The sequence below is a fragment of the Canis lupus genome, chromosome 38 (assembly GCF_003254725.2).
Source record: "Canis lupus dingo isolate Sandy chromosome 38, ASM325472v2, whole genome shotgun sequence".
NCBI lineage: Eukaryota > Metazoa > Chordata > Mammalia > Carnivora > Canidae > Canis > Canis lupus.
This window is the reverse complement of record NC_064280.1, coordinates 14,139,314-14,155,602: the sequence shown is the minus strand read 5'-3', so window position 1 is coordinate 14,155,602 and position 16,289 is coordinate 14,139,314. Positions and strand designations below refer to the sequence as shown.

The 16,289-nt window shown below is 40.3% G+C and overlaps 1 long non-coding RNA gene across 1 annotated transcript in view; it reads left to right on the top strand.

The window, feature by feature from the left end:
- LOC112643134 (uncharacterized) overlaps positions 1-8,098 on the top strand; it is a 31,176-nt gene extending 23,078 nt beyond the window's left edge. Inside the window, exon 6 of the long non-coding RNA XR_003125654.3 lies at positions 626-8,098. This is a non-coding gene — a long non-coding RNA (uncharacterized LOC112643134). The remainder of the gene's footprint in view (positions 1-625) is intronic.
- Positions 8,099-16,289: the final 8,191 nt, after the last annotated feature.

Below are 16,289 nucleotides of genomic sequence, written 5' to 3'. Positions count from 1 at the left end.
AAAGCTGTTTTGTTTTGTTTTGTTTTATCACAAACAGAATTAGTACTTTGGTCCATAAAATTTACCCATAAGATAAACATCTACATATGCTCATAGTGATCACCTCAGAGTAGAGAAGGACCAAGTGTCTGCTGGAACCATCACCAGGAAGGCAGCAGGATTGCCCAACAACAAAGATCACGGGCTTGGGAGGTAAAAGTGAAAACTCAGAATCATACACAGCATCCCCTTCCTTTTTTTTTTTTTTTTTTAAATTTTTATTTATTTATGATAGTCACAGAGAGAGAGACAGAGAGAGAGAGGCAGAGACACAGGCAGAGGGAGAAGCAGGCTCCATGCACCGGAAGCCCGATGTGGGATTTGATCCCGGGTCTCCAGGATCGCGCCCTGGGCCAAAGGCAGGCGCCAAACCGCTGCGCCACCCAGGGATCCCCAGCATCCCCTTCCTAATCAAACGCTGCAGAATAGTAATCTTGAGCTTATACGAACTGTTGCAGATTTCCAAGAAATTCTATATTCTATCATGCTGACTTAATACAATGCTTTTGTTACTTTTTTATTTTATTTTATTATTTTATTTTATTTTATTTTATTTTATTTTATTTTATTTTATTTTTATTGTAAGGTATCAGCTTTTGCCAGGTATACGTGTTAGCTCAAATACACCTGCCACTGATGAGTTTGAGGAAGAAGAGACACAGCTACTCCCTAAACGTGAGGAGTTCTGTAACAGATATGCATGGAGGAAGACTGAAGTCAAAGAAGAGAGCCAGAAAAATCATCCAGAAGAATCGAAGCTTTGCCTTTGATGTCTTTAAGGCAAACTGATCCAAATATTCCTCTGTGCTGCTCGCTGGAAAAAAAAAAAAAAAAATCAGTGCAAAGCAGTCTTTGTGAGGCTTTTGAGCATCTTCAGTCAGGCCAGGACCAGACCCCCTCTGACCAGGCCTGTGCCTTCCTGGGTCTGTCCATGCAGCCAAGTTCCAGGCTGTGTCCTGGCAGAGAAGCTGGACCCTCACCCAGCACAGCTTAAACCATGTAACATCCCCCCAGGAATTAGCAAGAAGGGATCACCTGAGCCAAACAGCCAGGAAGAAGGTGCAGGAGGAGAGGAAGAGGAGCAGGGTGGAGGAGGAAGAGAAAAGAAGGAAGAGGAAGCAGGTGGGGGGGCTGTGGGAGAAGAGGAAAGGAGAGAAGGAAGAGGAAGGAAAAGAAAACTCATGGAGGAGGAGGACAAGGAGGAGGACAAAGAAGAGAGGGCAAGAGGATAAAGGTGGAGGAAGAAGAAGAAAGGCTGGACTGGCAGAGACGGAAAAGGGAGAGGACAGATGCCAGAATTTAAAGAAATAAAACAGAGGTGCCTGGGTGGCTCAGTGGGGTAAGTGTCTAACTCTTGACCTCAGCTCAGGTCATGATCTCAGGGTCGGGGGGTGGAGCCCCCTCTCCGGCTCTGCACTTGGCGGGGAGTCTGCTGGAGACTCTCTCTCCCCCCCCCCCGTCTCTTTCTTTCTCCCTCCACCCCTGCCCCCACCTTCTCAAATAAATAAATCTTCAAAAAGAGAGTTGGACTAGCAGGGAGGGAAGAAGACAGACTGCAGAACTAAAAACAAAACCAAAATTCTGGCTGAAACCCTGCTTTGTCTTCATAGGCTTGTTTGCTTCAACCTCAGTGCAGGAAAAAAATACAAAGAAAACAATATTCCTTCAAGAAAAATAAAAGTAGAAACTGCCTTCTGATAAGTGAGCAAATTTACCTTCAGGACGGCTAATTCCATCACTTTCTATGGGAGGGTAGCCACCTGGTGCACAGGGGACACAGATGACATGGGGGAGGGGTACAAAACCTAAGGACCCCAGATGGGGCCTGAATGCAGAAGTCTCAGCAAGAATCCTGTTCGCTTTTATCAGGCAAGTTGACTGATACTTTGCAGAGAAATCCCCTCCTTCCCACATAACATACAAATATCCAGATTGCTTGCCCCTGGATCTTAAGAACATTTTTTTGCGATTATGGAGGTGTTTTGGTTACTGTTGAGCAAATATTAAATACTGTTACTTTGTAGTCATAGATTTGCATTTATGAGGCCATGACATTAGGGTTATACTGGGGACAACTCTAGTAACGTTTTCTTGACTATAACACAAGGAGTGTTCATTTTGGCTTCATTTTAGCAGAGACGGTCTTCACCGTAGAGCAATTCACCTGCTGATGATCAGTTTCCCGGGGACCTTCATTTACTGGGAAAATCTTTGAGGCTGGTCTTATGGTGTGTCCTGCTCTTATTGGTCTACTCAGTTGTGGGTACATAAAAGTTTAAAATGTCGTGAAAATATATGTGAGGTTTGTATTTTTGGTTTTTTGGTCTTAGGCTTTCTAATAACAGTATCAAAAACCTCATTATCCTGTTGTTTTGGGGAACACAGACAAACCCTTTGATGGGAAGCACAGAGCTTACACACAAGTTAGTTCGGTGGGTTGTTTTGTTTTGTTTAACAAATCGGAACTTGTTGGGCAAAATTAGGCTCAAACGTATGTGGTTGAATTTTCAATGTTAATATATTGATTTCGCTCGTCTATGTCACTAAAAATACAATAAAAAGCAATCAGCTGATAGTTTGACAGCATAGACCACCTGCTCCATTCTACTCTACTCTCTGAAAAACCAACTATTTTGTTGAATGCTTTTTTTTTTTTTTTTTTTAATTAGCTGTGCAGACTTTGCTAGACATGGGCTTGGATTGGCATGCGGCACAAGCAAAACCAGCAGTCTGGTGTAAATGCTCTTGTGCAATAATACATATTTGTGTATGTTTATGTATAAATGCCTGTTTATGTATACATGAAATGTATAAAACATTGAGGCACAAACTAATCCTTGGCCCCTACGATTTAGAGCAATTTGCCAACTGAAAACTTTCCAATTGCTTGATTTCAGTTGTCTATTCCTTGTAAGCCAAAACTTACTCTTACTCTCTGCAGGGGATCATAATTCATGATCTGTGATTTGTGTCTCAAGAATTTCTTGGGCACTTCAAAGAAATAATTTGGTTTGACCCCAATACCATTAAAGGCTTAGAAATGAAAATGCAGTTGAATTTATTAATGTTCAATGAATGAAATGCTGGAGAGCAACTTAGTTCTCTAGGGCAGGAATTCTCTTTCCACGCATGGAGAAATGAGAATCCCCTCTACCGGTCTCCTATTTGAACAGATTCTTTTCCTTGGGTAAAGGGACCACAAGCTGGCTTTTTTAATTAGCCACATCTCACTGTGGGGTAACAGCCGTCAGTAGGATTTGGTATGCGAGTGCGTACTGTGCCAGGAAAGCCCACTCTTAATAGTGCAGAAGCTAAGACTGTTCTCAAAGGAAAGTGTAAATTCCTAACTTCTACAGCCATGTACTTTCCCTCTTCCAAGGACCTACCATTGAAAGGTGGAGAGATTAGACAGATAAATATAGAGATGTGGTATTTAGAGATACGGGCATATAGAGATGTGAACACCTATATCAACAATGGATTTATATACCAAAGATATATAAATATGTATCCCCACTCCTCTAGTATGTCCTGTCTTGAGTATTCCTTAAGGATTCCCCAAGATTTTGTCCAGGTTCTTTTCTCTTCTTATTCTACACACTCTCCCTGGGCATTCTCATCACTTCCACAATGGCTTCAACCCCTACTTATAGCCTAGTGGATCCTCAAATCTCTAAGTCTTGTTTATATGTCTATAAATGGCCTCATTATGGTCTTCCCCCCAGCAATGCCATCATCATCACTCCTCACCACCCACTCAAGAATATCTTAGGTACTTCAAGGGAATAGTTTTGTCTGATATTGATGCTATTAAGGATGTAATAATGAAATGTTATCAAATATCCTATCATTAATGCTATCAGCATTAGAAACCTCAGGACCATCCTAGGTCCTTCCTTACTTACCCCTTATATCAAAGGTGTTTCAAAGTCTTGTTGATTTAAGTCTACCTCCATTGTCTCTCAAATCTGGCTTCTCTTCTCTTCTCTTCTCTTCTCTTCTCTTCTCTTCTCTTCTCTTCTCTTCTCTTCTCTTCTCTTCTCTTCTCTTTTCCCTTCTCCTCTCCTCTCCTCTCCTCTCCTCTCCTCTCCTCTCCTCTCCTCTTCTCTTCTCTTCTCTTCTCTTCTCTTCTCTTCTCTTCTCTTCTATTCTCTTCTTCTCTTCTCTTCTTTCTCCTCTCCTCTCCTCTCCACTCTTCTCCCTTTCCTTTCCTTTCCTTTCCTTTCCTTTCCTTTCCTTTCCTTTCCTTTCCTTTCTTTCCTTTCTTTTCTTTTCTTTTTTGGAGAGAGAGAGAAGGGAGCGGCAGAGGGAGAGGGAAAAGGGAATCTTTAGCAGGCTCCACACTCAGCAGAGCCAATGTGGGGCTCCATCTCACAACCCTGAGATCGTGACCTGAGCTGAAATCAAGAGTTGGACACTTAACCAACTGAGCCACCCAGAAGCCCCTGGCTTCTCTTTTCATTCCAATTCCTACTCTCAGAATTAAACCTTCATCTCCTACACAGAGTTACTTGGGGACCAGGGAGCCAGGATATTGTATGTGATGCTGATGCATTGGAGTCAAGGTTTAAATTCTAACTTGGCTGCTTACTAACTGGGTAAACTTGATGGGGATACTTCATCTATACATACCTACACCTTCTTGTAGGGTTATTTTGAATTTATTAGTTTAAAGTTCCTAATGCTCTTATGGTTTTGACTCATATACACATTGAGCCTTTAATAAATGATTAGTCCTTATTAAAAGGTCACCCTGCCCTGGGTATCCACTAAATACCAAGAGTATCTCCTCCGCTGTAAGAATTCAATGTGTTTCCAGACATTGCCAAATATCTCCTGAGTGTGCAAAAGTCACCCCTGGATAAGAACCACTGTCTGGAAGGACAAAGTCTAAATTGTTTGCTTGACTTATGAGACCCTTCACAAGCTGAAACAAGGTTAGCTCTCCTCCTTTGCTTCCTGCCATTCCATCCCATGCTCCTTATTCCCTAAGTCACATCCCACCCATTCTCACAAAGCCAGGTCCTTACTCAAAGCTTTGCCCTCCTCTGAACATGGTGTCCCTCTGCTATCATGCCCTCCTCCAATCACCCCATCTAGGACATTATTCCTTTTCATACTACATCCAGCTCAAATGTCCCCTCTTCCCAGGGCCTCCTGATCAGAGATACTTTCCCATGACACCTACTGTTTTTATTTTATACTTTCTTATCTTGTTCTATACATGGTGTGTTTGTTCGTTCATCTGCCTTTTCACTTACCTTTCATGTACAATTCATTTCTAGAAAACATAAAGCATCATTTATTCATCTCTGTCCCTCCGTAGTTGATAATATGGGCTCTAACCCATCATAGGTATTTAAGAAGTATTTTAAAACAAACTGGACTGTCATATGTCCTCCTCTTTACTGAGTCCCCTCTAAGTGGTAAGTAGTTTATTCCACAAAATACCTTAAGTTTTTCTTTACTCTCTGAAATAGTCTCATCTTAATTGTCATTTGGTCAGAGCCCTCTGTGATAGCTAAACTAACAACTTAATCCACTCTCGGGCAGTAAGTGTTGATGACACGGGATATTCCCCATCCTGGAACCTCGCTGCCAGGGTGGTGACTGTGGTCAAATACACAAGCTCCACAGGCAGCTTCCCCAGATTCAAATCTATCTTGATTTTGTGTTTCTTTTTAATTGGTAAAATGAGGGTGTTGATGGCCTTAACTTCAAAGTGTGATTTTGAAATTAAATGAGGTAATGAATCTAAAGTATGTGCAAGTCTTGCATTAAAATTGGCTATGATTGTTAGATTTATACATCTCTGGAAGACCCTATTGAAATAGCACCTTTATTACCATGCTAAGATGCTTTGGGAAGTTTGGTGACAGGCAGGGTTTTTAGGATGTGTTAAATCATGCCATATAAGCAATCTCACATTTTAGTCTCTGGGGCAGTCACATCTACCATAGCACAAGTGCCAAAAAAACAAAAAAAAAACAAAAAACGTTGCCTTGTTCCTTCCACATCCCCTCCAGGTATAGATACAGACAGGAAGTGTTTACGCCTCTCTAAATGCTGACTCACCCTCACATTTTACACATCTGTATACACATATAAAGAAAATACATGTGCACCCACATATGTGTAGATAGTTGTTTTTAAGAGCTAACCCTACTTAAACGTGCTTATACACACTTTTCCCTTCACCTAAATGTCAGGAAGAAATTGGCCTCTGGCAGTAGTTGTTGGGCACATTCAAGGACCAGGCATCTCGGGATCCCTGGGTGGCGCAGCGGTTTAGCACCTGCCTTTGGCCCAGAGCGCGATCCTGGAGACCCGGGATCGAATCCACGTCAGGCTCCCTGCATGGAGCCTGCTTCTCCCTCTGCCTGTGTCTCTGCCTCTGTGTGTGTGTGTGTGTGTGTGTGTGTGTGTGTGTGTGTGTGACTATCATAAATAAATAAAAATTTAAAAAATTAAAAAAAGAACCAGGCATCTCAGCATTCAGAGGTGTGCTCCCTATGGCTGTGGGTTTCCATACTGGCTCAGCTTTACAAGCAACTAGATAGAAGTTAACCTACAAACTCAGAGGGGAACCTGAAGGAAGGGCATATAGGGCATATGAATGTCAGACTGTGTGTGTCCTATGACTATTTCATCTGCTTCAAGGAGGAAAAATCCTATTAAAGGATATTTGGTGTGCAATTTATTCCAATTCACATCTTATTCTTAATCTACTGTGGATTCTCCCTCAAAGTATTGCCCCCCACGTCCTCTTTACTCTGTAAATATCCTTTATCTCATCCATCTTGGGAGTGCTTGGGTTTTTGCATAGACAACAAAAACGAATTTGGATGGGCTTCAGTCCATCTAGAACTTTCAGTGGTCTCAGTGGCCGCATTAGAAAATCATGTGGTCACTGATACCAATTACCATACAAGAAATTACATCATGTGACAGCTGTGGGAAGCAGAACTGTTCAAACAGCCTTGCTGGGTTGGGACTCTATAGACGTTGGGGGCCTGATTAGGTTTACAAATATCTGTATCACCATGTGCAAGTTATGTTTCTTCTCTGGATCAGCTTTGTCATTTTTCGAAAGGGAATAATAATATTTTCTGGAGGTTGTTTTAAAAACCAAATAAGATACCATATGTAAAGACTGCTGGTGTTCAAGTTTTACACATAAATGTCGGGCCGCTAACATTTTCAAGTTATGCTAATATTAAAATGGTAAAGTTTAAATGTCAAAATTTTATATGATATTATTTTCATACTACAGAAGTTCTGAGAGTGTGACTTCATTTCTCAACCTCTAAGCATGTTTGTCATATGTACTGAGTGCCTGTTATGGAACAGATACAAGGTTAAGCTCTGGAATCAGAAAGAAGAAAGACACAAATTGCCTGGAGGGACTTGGAGTTGGTGGGGAAAAGACATCCGCAGTGATTACACTGAACTACAGTAGGAACTAGAACAGAGATAATGCAGAATGTGCAACAGAAACACAAAGAAAGGAGTATCAGGAATTAACTCAGCCTGAGTTAATAGCAGTACATGTGAATGTGTGTACTGGGAACTCCAGAAAGCCCAGTTTTATCCACTCGTATGCTGTCTTCATGAAGCTGAATGAGAATATGCACATGTTTAGTTGAGTGTCCTGATGCTAAGTGATCAGAAGCTACTAATAGCCAATTCTGATCACAGCGGGGTTCATCTAGCAGCTTTTTAAAAACATGTACCCCTTTAAAATCAAATTCGGTAAGTTTATCTAGACTTCAAAGGTTTCAGATTTTACATTTATTTACTGAACATTTACTATGTTCCAGGCATGGAACTGGATGTTTTTACTGCATTATCACATTTAAAAGCTAAATAAAGATGGAGGTAGCTTTAATTTAATCCCATTATAAGCTTCTGTTCTCCATCATGAGGCCATTTCTATATCCTGGCTCACAGCCCATACTCACACTACTTTGCTGGAATTCTGTTGAAGAAGAAATCTGTTCTAACCAAAATATTCTAAATAATTTAGCTGCCAGCCTGGGAATAAAAATAATATCTCTTTGGTAATGGACTTTTTTCAAAGTAACTGGCTTTGAATACCTACACAATCTCACTTTTCTTAGTAAACATTTTCAAGCTCTTCAAAGTCTTCTGTTAATTTGTTCAGCAAATTTGTAAATAACAGAAGAGGATTTGTTGGTGCATTGGTTTGCGAGGGCTGCCACAACAAAGTGTCACAGACTGGGTGGCCTAAACAGCAGAAATTTATTATCTCACAGCTCTAAAGGCTGGAAGTCAGAGATCAAAGCATCAGCCTGGGTTGGCTCTTTCCAAGGGCTGTGAGAGAGAATCTGTCCCATGCCTCTGTCTAGCTTTGGGTGGTTTGCTGGCAATCTTTAGTTTTCCTTGGCTTATATCATTACCCCAGTCCCTCCTTCAACTTCAGATGGCATTCAACCTGTATACATGTCTGTCTCCATATTTCCACTCTGTAATAAGAACATCTGCCATATTGGTTTACAACGCACCCTCATCACCTCATCTTAGTTGGATTACCTCTGTAACGAACCTATCTCCAGATGAGGTCACATTCTGAGCTACTGGGAATTAGGACCTCAGTAGATGAATTTTAGGGGGACGCAATTCAACACGTAAGAGTTTTTAAAAGATGGTGCTTTCTAAATATTGACCCTGGATAGGATCGTAAAAATAAAAGGCTCTGGTCATTTCAAGATAGAGGTGCATTAAAGAGCTAGAGGGTGCCTCATGGAAAGATCTGCAATATTACTGATCGCAAACTTCCTGAAGAAAATGTGAATCATTGCTAATAACGTCTTGAGCTTCAGTTTACTGATTTATTTAGGGTCAGTTATAATCATTCAATCAACTATTAGTAACAATAAGAGGTACTCAATACTAGGAAACAATATCCGCATCATTACAGCCAGTGTGTGTACGTGTGTGCATGTGCATTCAATGCATATGCATGTGCACATTTGTATGTGACAAAATAAACTTTCTAGCACTTGTTAACTTTTTAAAGAAAACATATTACATTCATATAAAGCTTTGCCAAATGGGTCAGCCGGTATTTATTTTTTCACTAACACCTTTCTTGTATGAAAGGAGGTCTTTTGAAATGTAACATGTGCCAAAAATCAGATTTAACTAATATTTAAAATTGATTTCATTGTAATTTCACATTTATTGCCTTATTTTATGCTAGAACTATGAGGACCATAGTTTGAAGTCTCTAGTCAAATGGGGGAAAAGAAGGCCCAAAGAAAATAAATAACATATCTACCGTCACACAAAATCTATTAGGGGAGAAAATAGGACGAGAAGCCAGGTTTCCTGCCATTTAAAGCAAACAAAATATAACCATAAACTTCCTGTGAGATACAAATGAACACGAGCACATGTTCCATCACGTTATGAAATTGCACAACCCTTCACACTAAAATTGTTGAATTATCCAGTTGGTTTCATCTTTACTTCTTCCTTACTCTGATCTGCATCATTAGGAGTTAGAAGCAGCCTAACCAGAAGTCATGCTGAAGATTTAGACAAAAAGAATTTCTCCCACAGCAGCACTGGGGAGTTAGTGAGAGTCAGTGGATTTTGCTCTTTTATGTAGTAAAAAGTCTTTCTTATTACATGAAGCTAATTTCCAGGATATGATAACCCATCACAGGTCAGGTTGTAAATGTCCAAGGCCAAAGTCAGTGGTTTTAACCACCCAAGAAGAAGAAACTCTGAATCGTGTTGCCTAGAAATCTTACGGCATTTGTGAAATGGAATTCACATATAATAAAAAATGATCTATGCCTTTATTGGCCATAAGTGACATGAGTGCATTTCATTCACAGTCACACAGTCTCAATTTATATTGAGTTCTCTGCAGAGTTTACAATGACATCTTCTGCACCCAATTTTAACCTGTCCTCTGTGCTCTCATTCACCTCCTGGACATTGCACCCACTAAACCATCCTGCCATTTTGTTCACATGTTCTATCAAAAGCAAAATCCACAATCTTCCATCAAAGCCAACTTCAACTCATAAGTGCATTTCTGACAGATTTTTTGCCCATTTCTTGACATACCCTGGCTCAGAAAGGCAGTCAGTTTGGAAACTGTCCTCAGACAATCCCCAAGTGCTAAAAATTCTTTCTTTACAGTGGTGCTTTCTTTCCACAGCTCTGGACAGGACCCTAGTTCAGGCTCTAGCCCCTAACTCCTATAAGAGCCATAATGGCCTCTTACCTCCTCCCCATGTGACTTTGGCCTATAGAAACAAGTCGGTTTATTCAAGACCCATCCAAAATCATACCTTCACCAACTCCTATAAACTCTTATTCCTTAAAAGTAGACCACAATCAGTTCTTTGTAGTCATTAAGCCCATAGATCTGCTTTTTTCTTCCATGGTATGATGGGGTGGTTCTCTCACCAGATATACTTTTCATCAGCCTCCTCCCCTTAGAGATTAGTGATCCAACCATGAGGCTTTTCAGATGGTTAGAGCACAAGGTCTCACAAAATAGCTACCTCCCGGCTGTTTTCAAATAACACCACCTCAAATTTATGGCTTTTCGATAGACTTAGCAAAAATCTCACCTCCTTGCAATTATTTTTAAGATTCTTTTGTTATTACAGATTATTGTGGTTTAGAACAAAATATTTTTCTGGTTATTTCTACTTATGAAATCAATACTTTTTGTAGAAATTTGGAAAATAAAGAAAAACAAAGAGAAAAGTTTTTTAAATCATCCATGACCACTTAAAACATTATGAAATATTTCTCTTCTTCCCACCACAGGGGTTCTGTGCATTTTTTCCCTCTACTAAATCTTACTTATTATCCAATGTCATTAAACTATCTAAATAGTCTTTAAATATTAAAACATATTGTAACTTAATCAGTTATTTCAATTATTGGGCATTAGATTTGTTTATAAATGTATGCCACTAGTTAAAAAGAATTGATGAGTATCCTCACAAATTTTGTGCACAATTCTGAGAATACCTACTCATCACAGCCTCACTAGCACTGGAAATGACATCTACTTTTCAAATATCTTAACAAGTAGTCAACTACCAGAGGGTCAATGCTTTCATATTGACAGACCATGTTTCTTTCCTGGATTATTAGATTATATAAATTGCCTTTTTGATATAGCTATTCACTTCTTTCTTACTGAGGTACAAAGGGTCCTTACAGATTAAAGATGTTATATGATGATGGACTTTTAAGCTTCAAAATGCTCTTTGGATTTAGCAATCAGGAGCCACTTACGACTTTACAAACATAATTTCAGTGATGAGGCTAGTATGGGATCCATGTTGCCAAAATTGAAATATGAATGAAACTAAGGAATAAGAAATCTGATATTAAAGTAAACAGAGATAAAAAAAGAGAAGAGTATGCAGAGACGAAAACAGGATCTAATGTAAGGAATTGATTGTGTGTGTTTGTTAGCTTACATTATTGGATGTGGGAAGGAGATAGAAAGATTAATTTGTAGAACAGGATTCCAGAAGAATAAGTATATAAGATTGAGAATATAGATAGAGAAAAACAGATTTGGGAAGGATGAGAGAGTCTCTTTCTTAAGAGTTAAAACTGCCTGAAAATGAAGAAATCTGGAGCTTGTGGGAAAACAAAGGAAGAAAACCAATTTACCATTTTCATTTCCAGGGTATTTATCTTCTTTTTAGAAGCTGAGACACAGATAACATGGAAAAATGGCATGAAAAGGGCAAAACAGTGTGTGCTATTTGAGTAGCACAAAAGCCCTTTTCCTTTAAAGAGATGAACAGAAGATTGGTTTTTATAAATTCTTTCAAACTCATAAGGGCTTTGACTCTAAGGTAAAAACTCAAAGTTAGTTGAAAGAAGCATTCAAAATATTCCTAAGGAGGTAACCAGAGAAAAAGAAAAGCTGATTAAAATAAGAATTTTAAAGAAAGTTTTTTAAATTATTATTTTGAAAGAGGATAGAAGGTACAAAGGCATACCTGTATCTCTTCCTTAGTATTTTCTACAGAAAAAGCAGTTAAAGCCACAAGGTATAATATTTCCTTTTTTAAATAAGTGATGGAATCTCAAAAAAAAAATGCCCAGGAGGAAAAAATTTCACCCTGAGTGCAGACGTGGGGGGAGTAGTCCTTAACATAACAGCTGCAGCACGATTGCATTTGCTTTTCCTGTTGCTGCGATAACAAATTACTACAAGCTTAGTGGCTTCAAACAGTTCAAACTCATTATCTTACAGTTCTGGAAGTCAGGAGTCCAACATAGATCTCACTGGACTGATGGCAATGTAGTGTCCTTTCTGGAGGCTCTGTAGACGAATCCATTGCCTTGCCTTTTCCATCGTCCAGTGGCCGCCTACATTCCTTGACTTGCAGCCCCTTCCCTCCTCAAGGGGAGCAATGGAACATCTTCAAATCTCTCTCTTAAACTCACTCTCCCACTCTCTCACTTATACCCTCATGAGTGTATTGAGCCCACCTAGATAATCCAAAATAATCTCCCCATCTCAAGATCCTTCAGTTACTCATATCTACACAGTCCTTCCTGCCGTGAAACATATTCGTAGGTTCTGGGGATTAGGACATGGGCATCTTTGAGCTGCCATTATTCCGCCTACTACTGCAGTCTACTAGTGTCCCTGGTAACTAAAAAGTTGGCTGAAATCCTCATTTGGTGATAAGCCACAAGCTAGGCAAGGGTCCCCTTCTCTGATTTAAGAGCAAAAACAAAAGTAACACTATATTTGATATATCATTGACACCCTGAACTTTTTTTATCCACGTGTCTAATATGCTACAGTAGGGAACAGCAGAAGCAGGGAGAGCTCTCTTTGTAGCAGAATTGAGTTTGAAAACCATGAAGAAAGGCTTTAAGTAGGCTCTTAATTCAAAGTTGTCTCAATTTCAAAACCAATGTTGCCTCATCATCAGCCCCTAAGTATGAAGTTTCCATGTTTCTGCCTTGTTTCTAGATCATGTTCCAATAATTGCTTTTACCTCTTCTCAACTTGCCTTTGATGTTGACCATCTTGCCCAATCCCCCATCTTGAACTTGCACTTTTGTGCAGAGGACTGATATGGTCTTTCTATCTCAGCCCCCTACTTGATTATGAATTTTCCCCAGGCCTTAGGAGGGTTGGTCCACTTCTGACCTTCTCTGGGTATTAAGCTAGCGAAGCCTTTCCCTAGAGTTTGCCCACATGCCCACCCACCATTCCTTCCAAGTTTACCCTGGCATCTATGAAAGGTAATCAGTCAGAAAATCTTACAGGTCTAAGTTTTAGCTGAAAATTGAGTGACGCCTAGTTTCTGACAGTAATCAGTTCAGGAGAATTTCAGATACAAGACAAACTTCAACTAATCATTTGACAAAACGGTCCATGGGAATGCTTTTACCATATTTTTAGTTTATTCCCTCTTCCTTCACTTACTTCATGAGCTATTATTACTGCTTATTGTATATAGCACTGGATCAAACAAAATCCAGGTAGAAGGATCCAAGTGATGGTTTCTTTAGTGTGAGTAGGGCATGCTCTTAAATGTGTTAACCATTTGCCTGTAAAGATTCCTGCTATCCTACCATTTTAGAAATTCACTCCCTGAGTCCTGACCTTTTCTTCTCATGAATGGACATAGTATAATAGTGTATGGTGGGGGGGACCCAGCCACTGGAAGCAAACCAGGCAGGGAAGTCACTCAAATTAGGATGAAAGAAGCTATACAGCCACATATAAAGAAAGTCAAAATATAGAGAAAAAAAGTCTAGAGTCAAAACACAAAAAGAAAAAAAAAATCTACCAATTTGTTAGATTGGTAAATACATATAAATGCATTTATATACATTGTATATTACAAAGTATAATGTATATCTAAATGGTAAGTAAATATAGTAAATACAATACTGAAAATTAAATTCAGAGCAACAGATAATATTCCTAACTAAAAGTCATGGATTCTTTACTAGGCGCTGGGCTAAATATTTTGCATGCATAATTTTAAGTAATTTTTATAAAGACATAATGAGCATTATTTCCATTTTACAAGTGAAGAAACTAAGGCTTGGATAGATTTAAGTCACAGAGCTCATAAGTGCACAAGTCTGAATTTGAAATCAGGACGCAAAGTCAGTTCTGTTTGCCTCATAAGTCCGAGCTGGTGACCACACATCACCTTTCCAGGAAGTTACAAGCACAGAGCAGTTGGACACTGTTGACCAGGAATAAGGAATGGCTCCAGGACTTTGGCAATAAATAGGGATAATTGGTGATGATGACCTGGTACATGGACGAGGTGGCTTCAGTTAAAGGCTCAATGTAGTGCTGGCCTATTTGAAGATTCTCTTCTAAAATGCAAATACTCAGAGGGTCATCCAAGTTGTAACCAGTTATTGGCTAAGAGTTTCACAGGAATGAGATGGTTAGTTAGCAGAAATTCTGGAGGGAATAGTAACCAGGGTAGTTACCTAGATAGTCTTAGAAAGTGTCCCTAGAAGGAAACTAGGACTCAAGGTGCCCATCACCAGGCAGGACTCAGATTAGCAGCCATATTCTATTTGGTTTAAGTTGCCAGCTCCTCCCCCAGGGAGTATTTGTTAAATATGAAGGAAAGGGAAGAGGGAAGGCAAAGGGGAGAAAAGCCTGAGAATATGAGGGTACTTCTATTCAAGGAATGGGACTATCACATTGGGATGGGGTGAGGCATGGGGACATGGTCATGGACCTTGAAGGAAGTGACAGATATGCATTCATGGGAAAGAGTGGAGGGCATGTCAGGTCAGAGAAGCAAGTGAACAAGGTCAAAAATGAAAGAATCACAAGGAGCTGGTTGTGAGGTCAGCTTTCCCGGAGTAAAGAAACAGTCCAAAGCTCCAGGTGGTGGCAGCTCTTGAGAAATGACGGATGCTGGGCTGGGGGGTTTAGACTGACCCACTGTAGGTGCTGGTCTGCGGGCTGGGACGTTGAAAACTGAGGGAGACAGTGAGGCCCAGTGTGATTAATTCCAGTGTCAGGAGTGTCAGCTGCTGTTGTTTGGAGGAGGGAAGTTAGTGCGTGTCAGGAAGAGGAGATGACTTGTTCCATCATGGGCTTCTAGATGGATCGTGGCCTGAATCCTGATAGCCATCGGGGTCTGAGTGGCGTCCTCTTTACACAAAGGACTGCTCCCTTATCTGAGATCCATCCACACGACCACACGGCCCGTCCTGCCAGATGGAGGACATTTTTCACATAATGCATTTGGCAGTCAAAGAAAATCTATTTTAAGCTGACTGTTCATTTTTCATGATGTGCATTACAAAAGCCCTGGTATAGCCCAATTCATTTATAAGTGGACTTAAAACACTTTAAAATACAATGAAGCCATTTGGCTAAATGCTGACTCCCGGGAGTTGGGTTCCTGTACAGGAGAGGGAGAGTTAGTCTCTCTGTACCTATCTTAAAAATGTATAAAACAGGCAGGATTTAGGTTGAAATATAACAGACTTAGTGGGGTCCTAACCCGTGGAATGGAAAGACCACACAACAGAAGGATTGGAACTTATTAGTGGGGATGGATGAACCGCTCTGTGGTTTAGGCTGAAACGCCTGGGATTGCTTTTCAAATGTTTTAAATTTGATAATATATATACATATATAGACACACACACACATATATTAAAAGAGCAAATGCGTTTGCCAAAATCTTCCCCTGGTCTCCATTCTTCAGCCCATATGGATTTTAAATGTTTGTAATCCAGACGTCTCTGATGTGTTCACACAAGGCCCTCTGAGGACCAGCTCATAAAAGATTGCCCTCCAAGGAAATTTCTGTACAAACCCTTTTCTCTAAGAGTTGCCACATTTGGCTCAAGCCCGGCCCCTAACCCTCTGCCCCACTTTTCTGTGAGTTGATATGGAATAAACAAAAAAGCATGGACGTTGACTCCTTAATTCCACTCCTAATTCTCTGCTTTAATCGGTGTGGCTTCAGACAGAAACATAACCTCCTTAGCTTTCTCTTCCTCTCACTCAGGAAAAAGGGTGGGGAGAGGGTCCTGAAGGCTCTCTGGCCCCCGGTGCTAAGTCTAGGATGCTAATGTTCCCCACCCAGATGGGCTTCAGTGACCTCCAGGTTTGCTAACAGGCTTCCCAACTTGCTCCGAACCCAAATGTGGGAAATTACTGATGGCACCAAAATAAGTAAGGAACCATAGGTTCTGGTTAAGGGCAGCACTTAGCTCTG